The 16,708-nt window shown below is 40.8% G+C and overlaps 1 protein-coding gene across 1 annotated transcript in view; it reads left to right on the forward strand.

The window, feature by feature from the left end:
• The window catches only part of LOC115073978 (opioid-binding protein/cell adhesion molecule homolog), a 1,138,013-nt gene that overhangs the window by 37,768 nt on the left and 1,083,537 nt on the right, over positions 1-16,708 (forward strand). The window lies entirely within an intron of this gene.

Below are 16,708 nucleotides of genomic sequence, written 5' to 3' on the forward strand. Positions count from 1 at the left end.
TAGAAAACTCGCTCCCTGATGATTCGTCTGTTTCCTTATCCATTCTAGTTTCCGGGCAAATTTCCCCCTTTTGATGGCTGTCTGGTTTAACATGATTTTACCCCCATCTGGATGAATCATTTCATTCACTGTCACAGTATGTAGGCATCTAGCACTCTAACTAGTTTGCATCCTGAATCTGACCACTAGGTGTTGCTATTATGCAATTTATTTATTCAAACTGATGAGTTGCCTCATCTCCAAAAGATCTGTAAGCGAAGGACAAATAGAAAATCACAATTCACAAATAACAAACAAAAATGCCTTTAAAATCAATAAAATAAAATGCCAGACAAGAATATAAAATCCAGAGAGATAAATATCAAGAATAAAAACATAAAAAAAAAATCCAACATAGGGCAGATTTTATTTGTATTCTCTATGGCCAATTACTTGTAAATTATTTACTTACTTTTAATACACACATGTTCCACTGATTTTAAAATCATTATTCTTAGTGGATTTCAGTCAAAACAATACATGTAATCAATGAATCAATGCTGCCGTACAAAAAACATTTTAAGACTGTTCCTATAAATCAAATAGTCACTAAAATCTAATTTCTGAGGCCTACACAAGAAAAAGCCCCGTTTTTGTGTGCATTTATGTTTGTCAGTCATCACAAGGGAACTAATACAATATCATTCACTGGATGTAGTTATCTTGAAGGTTTATATAGAGCTAACTAACCTCTTAAATATTTTGGATGTGCTCCGTAAACAACTCTATGGACCAATAAAATAATTTTTAAAAGTTCTGCATTTCACTGAGAGCTAATGAAACTTGTTAAATACTGAAGTAACATGATCATACATCTTCAAAGCCATCAAAATCCAGGCTGCCATATTTTGTTCAAGCTGCAATCTGAGTAGTTTCTTTTCTAAGCCAATAGAACGTGCATTACAATAATCCAGCCATCCAAGAATCAGAGTTTGGATAACAGTAGCCAGATTACTTCACAGACAAATATGGATGTTAGTTTTTGCTAAACACAATTGCCAGAAAAATGTTGGTTTTTGTTTTTAGATTATTAATCTGGAACTGCATTAAGAGCTCAGAGTCCAAAGGGACTCCCAAAATCTTAACTTCCCCATTTTTACCTGTAATTGATGCCAAGAATACAATAGGAAGATCATACTCCATATTGGATCTCTTTACCTAAAAGACATCAGTCTGCTGGGCATTCAAAATGAATTTATTTTTCTGACATTCCATTTCGGATTGCTAGAAGGCAAGCTGAAAGCTATAAGAATATTTTTAAATTGTTTTCCTAAGTCACAGATGAACTGCACATCATTCACATACATCATACATGTGAAGCCCCAATAGTTAATCAAAATCCCCAGGGAACTTATTCAATATTTGGGACTCCAATCCTGTCTGTCATAGGGTATCTCTCTTCTTTTTGGACCTAATTTCAAGCAATAATGGTTTCCTTTCACTCTGTTTCTTTAAGCAGTTTTTGAAACCATGAGATATAGTTCAACTCTAATATATATATATATATTTTTTTTATATATGTATATATAGTGAAGTCATAAACCTGCTGTCCCATGCACTCCCCAATCTCAGCATTTGCAATCATATTATTTTCATTCCTGAATATTCCTTGTTCCAGCCTTCTAAATGTAACTGTCATGTGTCTTTTGAAAATCTACATATTATAAAAAAAATTAGTGTCAAGTTAAAAGCAGATGGAAGAGAGTATTGCTAAACCTATAGATGAGCTCTACCACTAGCAAACGTATTATACTTGAGGTATGCCTTACAGAGTTACGTATGGGTGTATATGGATGGTTTGGCCAGTAGGATCAATTTTAAGCAAATATGGTCCAAGTCATTCCATCTCTGCTCTGAGCGGCTTGCAAGCTGAAATAAATAAATAGTTTCTTCCATTACTGTAGCAGAGTCAAAAGCTGGAAGTAAAGGCTTGTGCTGACTTAATTCTCCAGAGACAATCTCCAGGGTATCAATGGTTTGCTGGTTCAGACAAAAAGCTCTACCATCTGTTACGTGAAGTCGTGAACCATTGTCTCATCTCAATGGTTACATTTAATCAGTTGCTAATATGCCTTTGGCCGAAACATGGACACAGAGAATATGACGGCAGATAAAAACAGCATGGGTCCATTTTCCCTCTCTGTTGAAATACTGCAGACCCAATTTTACTATCTCTTTTCCATCTATTACGGATCCTGCATGCTTGCCCTATGCTTTCCACAATTCTGATGCTATTGATCTTTTCACCACCTCTTTTGGGGTCCTTCCCTTCCTTTGGTCTTTCTCCTGTTTCCAGTAGGTTAAGAAAGGACTCTCTTTTGCAACTAGTGCCACTTGCATTCTTGTCCCTTAGGGTGCAGGTAGCCTCTTTTGACAGTTTGCATTGCCTTCTGATAATGCATGTGCATTTATTGCTAGGGATGTGAAATGTTTTTTCCTTCTATCATTTTTAGTGTGCACTATTTGGAAATAGTGCACACAATGTCAACTAGTACGCATTGGGGTAGATTTTCAAAGGGTCAAACTGCCCCTGCGCGCGCCAAGCCTATCTTCCATAGGCTCGGCGGCGCGCACAAGCCCCGAGACACGCACATGTCCCGGGGCTTTGAAAAAGGGGCATTCTGGGGGCGGGGCCATGGGCGGGGCACTGACCCTGGGGCATTCCGGGGGCGGGACTGAGGCCTCCAGAACAGCTGCCGTGCCAGGAGATGGCATGCCGGCAGCTGGCCGGTGCATGCAAGTTACGCTTGCCCAAAGGCAGGCCTAACTTTCCCGATAAAGATCAGGAGGGGGTTTTAGATAGGGCTGGGGGGTGGGTTAGATAGGGGAAGGGAGGGGAAGGTGCAGGGGGAGGCGGAAGGAAAGTTCCCTCCAAGGCCGCTCTGACCCTGGATTTTATAACATGCGCGCGACAGCGCGCGCATGTTATAAAATCAGGCGTAGATTTGTTCGCGCCAGGTTGCGTGAACAAATCTATGCTCACGGGCAGGTTTAAAGATCTGTCCCATAATTTCCAAAACCTAAAAAAAAAAGTGGGATACTTTGCCCCCAAAGACAAAATGACAAGATATGAAATATTTTGGCCTGCACACTCCTATTACTTGAGCTGTAGGAATAAAAGATGTGCTCTTGAAGCTGAGAATGCTCCTAGATGTTTTAGTATGCCTAAGAGCACCAAAACATGAAACTGTGTTGACCACTTTAGAATCTGATTACTATTGAATATGCACTGACTGTCACTAAGCATGGCATCTCTCTCTGATACCCAGCTGGACATTATTCTTCCATATGAGATTCACAAGAATAGCCAATGATGATGTACAGCATAGGCTAGCATGAAAGTTCTTACCCTATGCAGTATCTGTAGGTGTAAGACAAAGCACACTGTCTATAAATCAGCATGGAACATGATGTAATTAATGTCATTGGCATGTCATTCATAGATTTTTGGAGCAGAAGTTTTGGAAAGTGCACCCTTAAAGGAAACTTTAAGGTTCTCAGCCTGAATGTGTTGAAACCCCAGTTCTTCAAATTCTAAAGTTAACTATAACACAGACATGCAGGTTCACTTTGCCACAGGTTTCAACAACTCTAATACCAGCCATCTTGTTGGTTATATCAGATAAGTTCAATATCAGTTCCAGCTGACTTCAGTTCTAGTCTTAAGTAATTCAATCAGCAAACAGGTACTAGAGATGTGCTTTCATTTGAAATGATACAGGAGAATTCAGCAAAAGTTCATGTTTTATTGCATTTTGAAAATGGAACAAAATGCTCTACCTCTTTGGATCGACTTGGGTCTGTTCGCAACTCTAGTGGGAGATAGTGCTATATAAGTTCAAATTTTATTTTTGGCTAACAAACATTTGTAAGATTATTTTCATATTAGTCTCACATGCTGTAGTGACACAATGTTAGGTTCCATATTAGGAGCTACCACCCAGGAAAAAGATCTGGGCATCATAGTGGATAATACTTTAAAATCGTCGGCTCAGTGTACTGCAGCAGTCAAAAAAGCAAACAGAATGTTAGGAATTATTAGGAAGGGAATGGTTCATAAAACAGAAAATGTCATAATGCCTCTATATCGCTTCATGGTGAGACCGCACCTTGAATACTGTGTACAATTCTGGTCGCCACATCTCAAAAAAAATATAGTTGCGATGGAGAAGGTACAGAGAAGGGCAACCAAAATGATAAAGGGGATGGAACAGCTCCCCTATGAGGAAAGGCTGAAGAGGTTAGGGCTGTTCAGCTTGGAGAAGAGACGGCTGAGGGGGGATATGATAGGTCTTTAAGATCTAGAGAGGTCTTGTAGATGTGAATCAGTTACACTCTCAAATAATAGGACTAGGGGGCATTTCATGAAGTTAGCAAGTAGCATATTTAAGACTAATCGGAGAAAATTCTTTTTCACTCATCGCACAATAAAGCTCTGGAATTTGTTGCCAGAGGATGTGGTTAGTACAGTTAGTAAAGCTGGGTTCAAAAAGGTTTGGATAAGTTCTTGGAGGAGAAGTCCATTAACGGCTATTAATCAAGTTTACTTAGGGAATAGCCACTACTATTATTGCATCAGTAGCATGGGATATTCTTAGTGTTTGGGTAATTGCCAGGTTCTTGTGCCCTGGTTTGGCCTCTGTTGGAGACAGGATGCTGGGCTTGATGGACCCTTGGTCTGACCCAGCATGGCAATTTCTTATGTTCTTATGAGGAGAATCAGCTAAGGGTATTCTTATCTTTTTTTAAAATTTTATTTTCAGTTTTGCACAGTGTGGAAAGCCAAGTGCATTTCATGCTTTAGGCATGAATGAAAAGATGGGTGGGGAGGTGGAAGAGGGATAGGAAGGAGTGTGCTTGACAATAGCCTACTGTGTTGTGTTCGCCAGCTGCATGTCGGTTTCCTTATGGCTTTTGTTTCAGTACTTGTTGCTATGCACACAGCGTACTGCGGGAGGAATCTAGGCCATGCAGTGATTGTTTGGCAGGCTACAAAAATGATGATTACCATATTTGACAGAAGGTAAAAAAAAAAAAATGCATATTTCTGGGCTTCCTATCTCTTCCTTTCATCCCACCCCCTATAGTTTTGTTGATCTGCTCTATTAGATCTCCTTTGCCTGCTGCACCTTGGCAGTGATATCTCTTCTGTGGGTTAATGGACAAAAGGGTTGGAAAAAGGAAATGTGGGGAGTGAGAGAGAGCAATTTTCAAATGTTATAGCTGACTAAATTAGGGTTGTGAAATTTGCTCTGCGCAAAGCGGCTAAACACAGCTGCCTGCTTTCACTACTTGGCTATATATTTAGTAGCCTGTTTCTTTTAATTTTGTGTTCGAAAGAAAAAGAAGAAAATCAGTGCTCTGTTCAAAATGGCGGCAGCACACAGGAAGGACAGGAGCATCTGGAGATCGCGCCTGCCCTGTGATGATGCTTACGATTCAGAGTAAGCTGGGGGTGGAGATTGGGTTTCTGAGTGGATGCGGGGGATGGAGAAAAGGCCTGGTGGCCATTTTTTTAGAGCCTCAATTTTGCAATAGAAGGATGGGTAGTCCAGTCCTGGCTGCTACTGCCTTCTTTTTTTAAACACAAAATAAAACAAAAATAATTTAAAAAAAAATGCAATGGCATGCCCCTTCCCCCTCCAATAAAATGAAATAAAAACAAAATTGAAGGAAAAACCCTTTGCACATCACCTCTTATTTACCTGTTCAAAAAACAGGCATTTCAGGAAGTAGGCATGGGTCAGGAAAGTAAACTCCAAGGGGTAGATTTTCAAAGGGTTACGCGTGTAACCCCCGAAAACCTACCCCAACCCCCTATGCGTGCACCGAGCCTATCTTGCATAGGCTCGGCGGCGTGCGTAAGTCCCGGGGCTTTCCTGGGGGTGGGGGGGGGGGTGTCAGGGGCGTGACGGGGGCGTGACACGGTGGCGCTCCAGGGGCATGGCCATGGCCTCCGGACCAGCGCCCAGACCGGACCTTGGTGCACCGGCAGCCGGCCTGGCGCGCGCAAGTTACGCCTGCCTTGGGCAGGCATAACTTTCACGATAAAGGTAGGGGGGGAATTAGTTAGGACAGGGGGCCGGTTAGTTAGGGGAAGGGGGGGGGGGGAGTTGCGAGGGAGTGGAAGGAAAGTTCCCTCCGAGGCCGCTCCGATTTCAGCGTGGCCTCGGAGGGAACGGAGGCAGGCTGCGCGGCTCGGCGCACGCAGGCTGCCGATTTTTGCGCAGCCTTCCACACGCCGACCCCGGATTTTAAAAGATACGCACGGCTACGCGCGTATCTATTAAAAATCTGGCGTACTTTTGTTTGCACCTGGTGCGCGAACAAAAGTACGCGCGGGCGTACTTTTATAAAATCTACCCCCAAGTGTTTTATTTATTTATTTAAAATATTTTATATACCGCAAATACACACACAAAGTAGATCTATGTGGTTTACAAATTAAAAAGAAACATACATAGCAATAAAAACAAATAAAATGACACAGCAGTTAAGCAGTTCACATAGAGAAATGGTTGCAGGTTCAAGAGAAGGAGAATCAGTAGTAGAGTTTTGGTAATAGTTTAGGTTTGTGGAATAGGAAATACTTGTCAACAGATACATGCAGAGATTTTCCTACCTTACTCCACTTGCAGGTAAAACAAGGGCAAAGTATGCATGTATTTTTGTGCCTGCATAAGTGTTATCAAATTTTGAAAATTCACTGTAAGTTACAGATACAAAAGTGCCTGATTACTTTTTTGAGGGACTGAATTGAGGACATTATTTTGAGGCCCATTTCAGCTGCTCTGACAAATGTGTAGTGGGACCCCCAGTTGGCTTGCTGGCTGAACCTGGGGAGCTACAATGCTGGTGGTTCATTCAGAGGGGGGAATGTTAGCACCTGATCCCTTGGTGCAGGTCTGGGGCTATCCTGCTATCTCACTCTGCACTTTGCTCTCACTGGTCAATCTGCTTTCACTGCAAAGGGATCTCCCAGGGATGTAGTTTGCAAAAACCACGGACTCCGAGGATGGCATTCAAAAGACATTTTACTTAATGTTTGAAAATAAGAATCCATGCCAGTATGGGAAAAAATACAAATAGCAGCCAAAAAAAAATAAATCCTTACAGGGCCATTTATCGTTTCGCGATAGGGCCTTAACCTGCAATATAACGGCTTGATGCGCGTGATAATGACATAACACATGTGATAAATTTAATGCAATCTACTCCTCTAGTTATACTTTTCATCCATTGTAATGACTACTAATGTCAATATTACTATGAATACCTCAGAATGTTTCTATAACATCACCTCCATAAACTCCCCCAAACTTCCGAAACCCACCCTGATACAAAGTGCCCCTCTACAGTGGTACATATATAGAGTGTCAGACTGATTCTATACAGAATGTCTCTCTCTCAAAAATAGCACAGGTGTAATAAATTTCTTATTGTAGGTGCTATTTCCACAATATTTATAGCATTTTGTCAAATCTAGGGCTGTGTCTCTTTCCTATGGTAAGTCCCCCTAGCTGTTGTTCTCTCAGCTGAACCAGGGTCCAATTCTAAAGAATTCCTTTCCCTTGGAGGGTAGGCATAGTCTCTTCAGGCTCCAGCATAAAGTAAGGGCTGGACTTCTCGTCCAAAAATACAACTTCCAAAAAGTTAACTCCAACAATCTTTACAAGTATCTCAGTCCAATGACTACAAAAAACTCAGCAGTCACCCACCTCGGTTGTTAACTGGTCACAATGGTAAAAGATCCAGAACCCCGCCGTGCAAGAAACCAGGGTTTGCCCTTTGTTCAGGTAACTGGTTCAAAATTCCAATCTTCTAAAATCTTCCAAAAAAAAAAAAAAATCCAATGCTCTTCAAAAAATCTCCTATCCTTGATATCCTAGAAACTTCTCAGAAGGACTTAGTTACACCGGCTACTCTTATTGTATCCTTCCTTATGGAAACTGATAGAGAGTGGATCCTCAAATGGTTTTTTATCAACGCCTGGAATTGTTTATAAATTTAAACATTTCAGCTGACCCAGATCTGGCTAGACAGACGCAGAGAAAGAGGAAACAGTTTTTAATAAGGGCTTGGAGCTGGGAGCTTCTTTTTATTTTAAAGTTTCATTGTAAATGGATTATCAGATATCAAAATGTTTCCTATACATTTAATCACAACTCCCTGCTTTCTTAAATAACAAATTTAATTCAGTCTTTTGTTCTTCTCCTAATGCCTAGATAGAACGCAGTTGTCTAGTAATGCAGCTTGTTCATTAATTTGATTAGGATCTACTGTTTTGCCAGTCTTTTCCTTTTCTGGGTCTTTTCCCTTGTTTTCCTGAGGATGTGTTATTAGATTCCCCTTATGGAAGACTTGGACTATGTGAGATGTTAATTTGTCCGTTTTTTAATTGTCTTTTCCTTTCTTTTGTTTTCTCCTTTGTGTCATGTATTTCAAATTCAAGTGTTTTTCTTGGAATGTATTGAAAATATGCATAATTTAAAAAAAAAAAAATAGTGGAAAGTGTTCTAAGCATCAAAATCACAGAACATATAGAAAGACATGGTTTAATGGAACAAAGTCAGCATAGCTTTACCCAAGGCAAGTCTTGCCTCACAAATCTGCTTCACTTTTTTGAAGGAGTTAATAAACATGTGGATAAAGGTGAACCGGTAGATGTAGTGTACTTGGATTTTTAGAAGGCGTTTGATAAAGTTCCTCATGAGAGGCTTCTAGGAAAAGTAAAAAGTCATGGTATAGGTGGCGATGTCCTTTCATGGATTACAAACTGGCTAAAAGACAGGAAACAGAGGGTAGGATTAAATGAACAATTTTCTCAGTGGAAGGGAGTGGGCAGTGGAGTGCCTCAGGGATCTGTATTAGGACCCTTACTTTTCGATATATTTATAAATAATCTGGAAAGAAATACGACGAGTGAGGTAATCAAATTTGCAGATGATACAAAATTGTTCAGAGTAGTTAAATCACAAGCAGATTGTGATAAATTGCAGGAAGACCTTGTGAGACTGGAAAATTGGGCATCGAAATGGCAGATGAAATTTAATGTAGATAAGTGCAAGTTGATGCATATAGAGAAAAATAACCCATGCTATAGTTACACAATGTTAGGTTCCATATTAGGTGCTACCACCCAAGAAAGAGATCTAGGCGTCATAGTGGATAACACATTGAAATTGTCAGTTCAGTGTGCTGCGGCAGTCAAAAAAGCAAACAGAATGTTGGGAATTATTAGGAAGGGAATGGTGAATAAAACGGAAAATGTCATAATGCCTCTGTATCGTTCCATGGTGAGACCCCACCTTGAATACTGTGTATAATTCTGGTTGCTGCATCTCAAAAAAGATATAATTGCGATGGAGAAGATACAGAGAAGGGCGACCAAAATGATAAGGGGAATGAAACAGCTCCCCTATGAGGAAAGACTAAAGAGGTTAGGACTTTTCAGCTTGGAGAAGAGACGGCTGAGGGGGGATATGATAGAGGTGTTTAAAATCATGAGAGGTCTAGAATGGGTAGATGTGAATCGGTTATTTACGCTTTTGGATAATAGAAAGACTAGGGGGCACACCATGAAGTTAGCATGTGGCACATTTAAAACCAATCGGAGAAAGTTCTTCTTCACTCAACGCACAATTAAACTCTGGAATTTGTTGCCAGTGGACCTAGTTAGTTCAGTTAGTGTAGCTGTGTTTAAAAAAGGATTGGTTAAGTTCTTGGAGGAGAAGTCCATTACTTGCTATTAATTAAGTTGACTTAGAAAATAACCACCGCTATTACTAGCAACGGTAACATGAAATAGACTTAGTTTTTGGGTACTTGCCAGGTTCTTATGGCCTGGATTGGCCACTGTTGGAAACAGGATGCTGGGCTTGATGGACCCTTGGTCTGACCCACTATGGCATGTTCTTATGTTTTTATAAAAGAAAATCTTCTTTCCTGAGACCCAGGGATGATCTCAAACTCCTCGCTTTCTTCAGTGTTGTTCTCCCTATCATAGTCTCATTATACAAAATACTTTTTTTATTTTGCTGAATGAAAATTCCAAAAAGCACAAGATGGCAGCCAATTCTACCTTGTTAGGAGCCTCTACGTTTTTGCTTCTTGGAGTAATTGAAAAGAAGGCACTTCTTTATAAAGAAAAATGAGAGAGATGAGAAAGTGATGCAATCAGTAAAGCTGGCACTGCATATGTTGAGTAGCACTATAGTAGTAGTAGTATTGGTAACATTGATCAGCCACTGCTTTTGACTCCCTCATGATGTGATGCTTCAACAGCAAAAAAAAGCAAACTATTGGTGATAAAAATTGGACCCAATGAAAATACTGATAAAAAAATGTAGAGATCCAAAACACATTTCAGCAGCTCACTATCAAACAATTGGTGTAACAATTGTTTTGGGAAGAATTTTTCAAGTCGAAGATATCTTGATATTTGCATATAAATAGTAAATCAGACGTGTCTTGTTTTAATGTTAATCATTTATATAACAAAAGAACAAAAATAGTTTTAAAAATGTGCTATTAATAATGTGTTGATAAAATGATGCCTTAATCCAACATGGGTTGCGAGCCTGCAGTATCCTGTCCCATTTTTGTGTAGGTACACACAGCACCACAATGCATGGAAGGGAACTGGGGTTACCTGCTACTGCAGAAACAGTTGGTCCCACTGGAAAGGAACTTAGTTGATTGAAAATAAATACAGTTTCTACAATTCCATCTTTTCTGTCTTGTTTACCTACTCTACTCCTTTCTAGAAATTTGGATCAAGAAAGATGCCATATATTGTTAATTTGCAGCACATGTTCCATTGCTCCACCCAAATTAATCACCAACCCAACCTCTGTTTCCTTCTATTATCAACATCAACAACCAACCATCAAGGAAACTCCCCGATGCGTGGTAATGGGCGGTTGCTATATCTGAGGGGACCCTTTTTGATCCCCACTTTTAATAGCTGCTGACTTTATTCTTTTAATTTGTAGTTTACTTTTTTATTTTTTTATTTATGCAATTCCTTATTTAGTATTTCACAATGAACCCTATTTGTAGATTTCTTTTCAATCAATGTCCTCCCCCTGGTGGTCAATTCGGCCTTTTTTTAGCGTTCCCGCTCTTTTAAATTAATACTTTTGGGTTCTACCCGAACTTCTTTAATTCTCTGAGGTCGAGGTCTCTGAGGAATTGTAGAAACAGTATTTATTTTCAATCAACTAAGTTCCTTTCCAGTGGGACCAACTGTTTCTGGAGTGGCAGGTAACCCCATTTCCCTTCCATGCATGGTGGTGCTGTGTGTACCTACACAAAAATGGGACAGGATACTGCAGGCTCGCAACCCATGTTGGATTAAGTATTGCATTTCTTATGTTTCTTATGATGTATTCTTTGTGTGTTGAGAAATCAAAATGTTAAAGAAAACCACAGCAATTACTTGACCACACATTTTTTATAGGTTTTTTACCAGGCATGTGCTTGGTAAAAAAAAAAAAAAATTCATTTCATTTTGTTTAGGATTTTAATTCATTTTGTATTTTGTTTGAAGTTTATTTCTTTTCATTTAAAAGAAACACATTTTTTTTAATAATGGGGGAGGAAAGGTAAAAATGGGGCTGGGTTTTCCCCCTCCTCTTGCCCTCCCAGGGCTGCCACAAAAAAAAATTAGCCCCATTTCCCATCCCCCACCCACTCTGTATCCATCTTACCACATCCATAGTATCAAATAAGTCAAAATAAGAGTGATTCCCAGTCGCTCCCGCCCCCACCAATTCCTGTTTTCAAAATGGTGCTGGCTGGCATCGAGGCAGATGCCACTTTGTTGTACTCTGCATCAGCCAGTGCCCCATTTCAACTTATTTCACCCCACAGATGGGGTAAGATGGGTACAGGGAGAATGGTGGGATAGGGATGGCTGGTACAGGGTTAATATTTTATTGTTGCACTCCTGGAAAGGCTGTGGCTGTGGCAGCAACAGGACGTACATTCCATAATAAAAGGTAAAACCCAACAAATTTTATTGGGTTATTATTTTTATTTCATTTTGATGTGACACACAAAAAAAAAAAGAATGGAATGTTTGTTGCATTTTCCATGGCATTTGAAAACGAATGCACATCTCTAACTTTTTTTATACATTGCTCAAGGCAAAATATATTCAAGAGTAAGATTAATTGAAGTCTCATTTAAAACACATGCCTGTAGGCTATGTATATGCTACATCAGTGTTCTTGCTTTACGATTTTGTGGGTCTTTTTTTTTTTTTTTAAAGCAATATGGAAATTAAAATCAAAATAAACTTGACTGTAATGCAGTGGAAATAACTCACAGGCTCCAGCCAGAGTCAGGGAAGGCGGTGTCATCGCTTCCACCTAGCGGTCCCAACTAAATGGTGAGACGGTAGTTGTCATCAGCAGATAAGGAACTCTTGGCCCCAACCCAATCTGCTCACCTGATCTCCAATCATCTCCCTCCCTTTCCCTACCTACCTACCATCCCCTCTGTCTTTTCCAAGCACCCCTTGATTTCTGCCATTTTCATTAATACAACCTCTCTCGACAGATTATTCTACCTGCTGCCTAAAAAAAAAAAAAGAGAAAGGCGGAAGCAAGAGGGAGAACGAGGAAGGGCAGAAAGGTCCAAGCCGTAACTGAGCTCTGAAATTCGACCCGTGCTCCCGGAGAACCAGTGCGGGCCCTTTAATTCCAAAATAGTGTCAGACTGTATTATTAGGAAATGGAATCCGTGGACCTTACGGTGCCCAACTCTGGGCTGGGACTGGATGCCCTTATAACCTGCATTTACAAATGGGACTCCCCTCGGCCATCAGGCTGACCTAAGAAGGAGGCTAGATGACAGCTTGCTATTACTGTTTCCTAAACTTGCATGCTTTGGGAGGGGGGGTGGGGGAGAATATATCACAGGCAAACCATGTCGAAATCGCTCTCATGTCATAGATCTGAAACCTCTTAACCATGACAGGTAGCTGCTTGTGCTAAATACGCAGTTGTTAGCCATTGGTTTTTTGTTTTTTTGTTTTTTTTGGGGGGGGGGGGGCAAGACGCACTTGTGTCATTATTATCTCCAACATGTCGGGTCCCTGCTAGCCATTCTATTCCTTAATGACTTCAGCTAATTTCCACTCTATATTTGTATTTACTTTAACCTGATCGTTTCTAATGAGGCTACTGACATTTTGTATCTATGGTGGGTGCATTTCAATGTTGTCATTGAAATGCCAAAGCCGGCAGTAATTTAGTATCTTGAGAACACAAACGCGATGGGAACAATAGATTTCTATTCCTGTTCCCCTCCCCTGCTATCCTCCAGCTCTCAAGGCCAGGCCATTTGGCAACCTCTTACCACAGAGCAGAAAACAGTTCCCATAGTAAAACACAGGGAGGCTGAAAGGCAAGTGCTGTCAGAAATTAAACCTCTTAGACAAGGTCATTTAACATAATTAATCAAATGTCAAAAACCTTCTCGGAAAAGTTTGCTGAAATACAGAGGAAAATTTTTCACATTGCCTGCGTTGCTTATTGGGGACGCTCTCGGTTTAGCCAGACACTTCCATATTCAGAACGCAGATTTCAATGGATATTAATAATAATAATTCCAGATTAGGCTGTTGTGTAATGTGGTGCATGGCTGTTGCAGAATTCCTCTTTTAGGTGAGATCTGATATTATTTTGGGATGTACCTCATGAATTATATAGGTGGATATGACATGCTTCAAAGTCAACTTGCTGTGGGGCAACTCTGTACACTTATATACTTAGGTTTGGTCTGCCAAAATTCAGTAGAAGCAGATAGTGGTCTTTATTTTCCATGTATTCCTTGTGTTCTGTGAATATCTGAAATGCCTTTCGGGGGTCAATTTTGAAAATGTTCCCACTTGGACAAAGTCCCTGGGTACTTTTAACCCACAGACTTTGCACTAATTATCAAAGTGGAAGTTTGCACGTACATATATGAAACTTGCCGCAGGTATAAAGCACACACACATTTACACCTGCTTTTACTGCGGGTAATAACGCAGGTGGACATGAAAATGCAATCTACGTGCGTTACTTCCCTCCCTGAACTAAGCACCCTGCCGGGAATGCTTCCTTTCAAAGCTGCTAAAAGTTTGTGCATTGAACCCCACACTGAGGTCCATATTGATTGAATAAGCTGAGGTGCAGGAAAGCTATCCTGGTAAAGTCAGCCGATCACTTTATTTCAGCGGAACATAGGTTATGCGTTCCACAGTACATATGTATATATCGAAGAGGAGTACAAATCCACATTCATAAGACTTCACACTTACATCATTCCATCTGATCTAAAACCCGCCAAATAAATATCATTTAGTCAGGTGCTCTTCAGTCTCCCTAAATGCCTCAGAAAACATTAGTGCAGAGGCAGGCAACTCCAGTTCTGCAGTGCCAGAAACAGGTCTGGTTTTCAAAATAGCCACAATGAATATGCATGAGATGTATTTATATGCACTGCCTCCACAGTATGCAAATCTATCTCATGCATATTCATTGTGGATATCCTGAAACGCAGACCTGTGTGTGGTACTCCAGGACTGGAGCTGCCTACCCCTGCATTAGTACTTTTTTTTTATTTCTTACTAAAAATGTTGTGAGACAAAAGTCTGTGCGGGTAATGATTTACTGGAACCAAAGTTAAAACAAAGAGCAAGGGAGGGAGGGATTTTAAAACTATTTGTGTGGGTAATTCTCAGCGTAACCTGAACAAATCTTCTGAATATGGGCCTAATTTACTTTCAGCCATATTGAGGAAAGGCAATTTTTAGATTTTCAGACAATCAATTAAAATGCAAAACATGCCTTATATCTGTATAAATCCCTTTGAAACTTGTCCTTTTCAGGTTCTTCTCTCCACACGCATCTACATTTTTCTGTCTTTGTGCCCTTAATATATTAAGTGTGAATAGAGGCCCGTTTCATGTACACATTCTCCTGTCTTGAAGGCACATGTAACCTTTCACTGCCTTGGTGATCAAAATCGTTGTCAGATTTTGTTTCCAAAGTGCAAATTATTTGTACGATACTAGAATGCGAAGGCGGAGAAAGACCCCCGTAGGCCTGTCCAATCTACAGAGTTTCCTTCCTGCTTACTTTTGGGCTCTGAAATATGTGATATTCTATTCATTGTGTGGCTCCCATCACACAGCTTATAAAATGCTAGCATAAGCCTTTGCAGAGCCACTTATATGTGCAAATTCTGTATCATGGACAGTTTTAAAAGTTGGGCTCCCCATATTTATTTCATTTCAATTAAACAAAAAAAAAGAAATAAAATAAACATGAAATTAAATCTGAATAAAATAAACCGAAAAAATGAAACAACATGAACATTTTCCTGTGCTCATCCCTATTACACGGAAAAACCCACCTCACCTAGCTAGCCATTGAGTTGGGGCTTGTGCTAAGCTCCATGACAGAGATTTGTGATGTAAGATGTCAGTGCCACCAATGAGCGGCATTGCAAACACTTTATCCAACAACATGTAACCCCAACTCGGCATGCGTGTCCTGCATGTTTGGAGCGATAAAATCATTTATAGTCTTTGTGGCAGGGACCCTGACTGGCTTTTTCTTTGCCCCTGAAAGGGTTCCTCTCAGGTCCTAGCGCAGGGGTATCCCTGGGAGAGGGGTACTTTCTATTCGCTGTGCGCTGAGTGCCAACCTCACTGGAGCCATTGGATGAGTGTCCAACGTAAAATCTTTACTGTCAATACCAATTGGATAATGGCACAATAAATATGATACAGAGCCACGGTCTTTTCTCTTCTCTGGTTACAATTCCTTAATCCTCTGTCTCTGCAGGAATCTTTTCTAGTAGGCAAGGAAACTTTTTTTTAACCTGTCTAGATTTGGAGGATGGGAGTCCCAGTGGGCAGGACAACCCCTAGATGGTTGGGGAAACCCCTTCCAAGCTGGCCAAAACCTATCTCTGCTCTGAGAGCAAAGTCTCTCTCTTACCAGAGGCTTTTGAAGACTCCGATTTGGATGTCCTCCAACTTGTAAATAGTTCTTACTCTCAATTAGTGGTTCTTTCTTTCTGTTTTTCTCAGAGGGGATCCCTTTTTAGAGGGATCCTGGATGGACTGCTGCTTCACAGGTCCGCTGATGGGTAAGAAGAGGGGCAGAAAACATTTCCTCCCAGATCTTCAAAAATAACTTCATCTGGATCCCCAAGAAGGAAATAGCACTGGAGTTGTCCCTTGCAGCGGGTCACCACCACTTCAGGGGCAGGTCTTCCCTATCCTTGAGTGTCCCAGACAGAGGGTTTCCCATGCCCTGGATCCAAGAAATGCCCAGAAGTCCAGCAAAGCTCCTACCAAGCAAAAATCCAAAATATTCCCAGGGCAACCATACTGCACCTTGGGAGAAGAGTACAGCAGTGGCGCCCTCGACCTGCCCTGAAGGATCCCAGGTAGGATGGAGCCCAGGCCCCTAGGTAGGCCAAAAATGTAACTAAGGCCAAAATTTTCCAACCTTCCTCCTGAACTGCAAGGGGGTGGAGCTCTGCTGTAAAACATCCGTTTAGCCCCACCCTGAAGGGGAGGGGCTAAACAGGAATGGATCCTCCCCTAATCATCTCTCTCTCTGTAACTGCACAAACCTTCTTTCCCAGGGCTTACTGGTAACCC

This window comes from Rhinatrema bivittatum, chromosome 12 (genome assembly GCF_901001135.1).
Source record: "Rhinatrema bivittatum chromosome 12, aRhiBiv1.1, whole genome shotgun sequence".
Lineage (NCBI taxonomy): Eukaryota > Metazoa > Chordata > Amphibia > Gymnophiona > Rhinatrematidae > Rhinatrema > Rhinatrema bivittatum.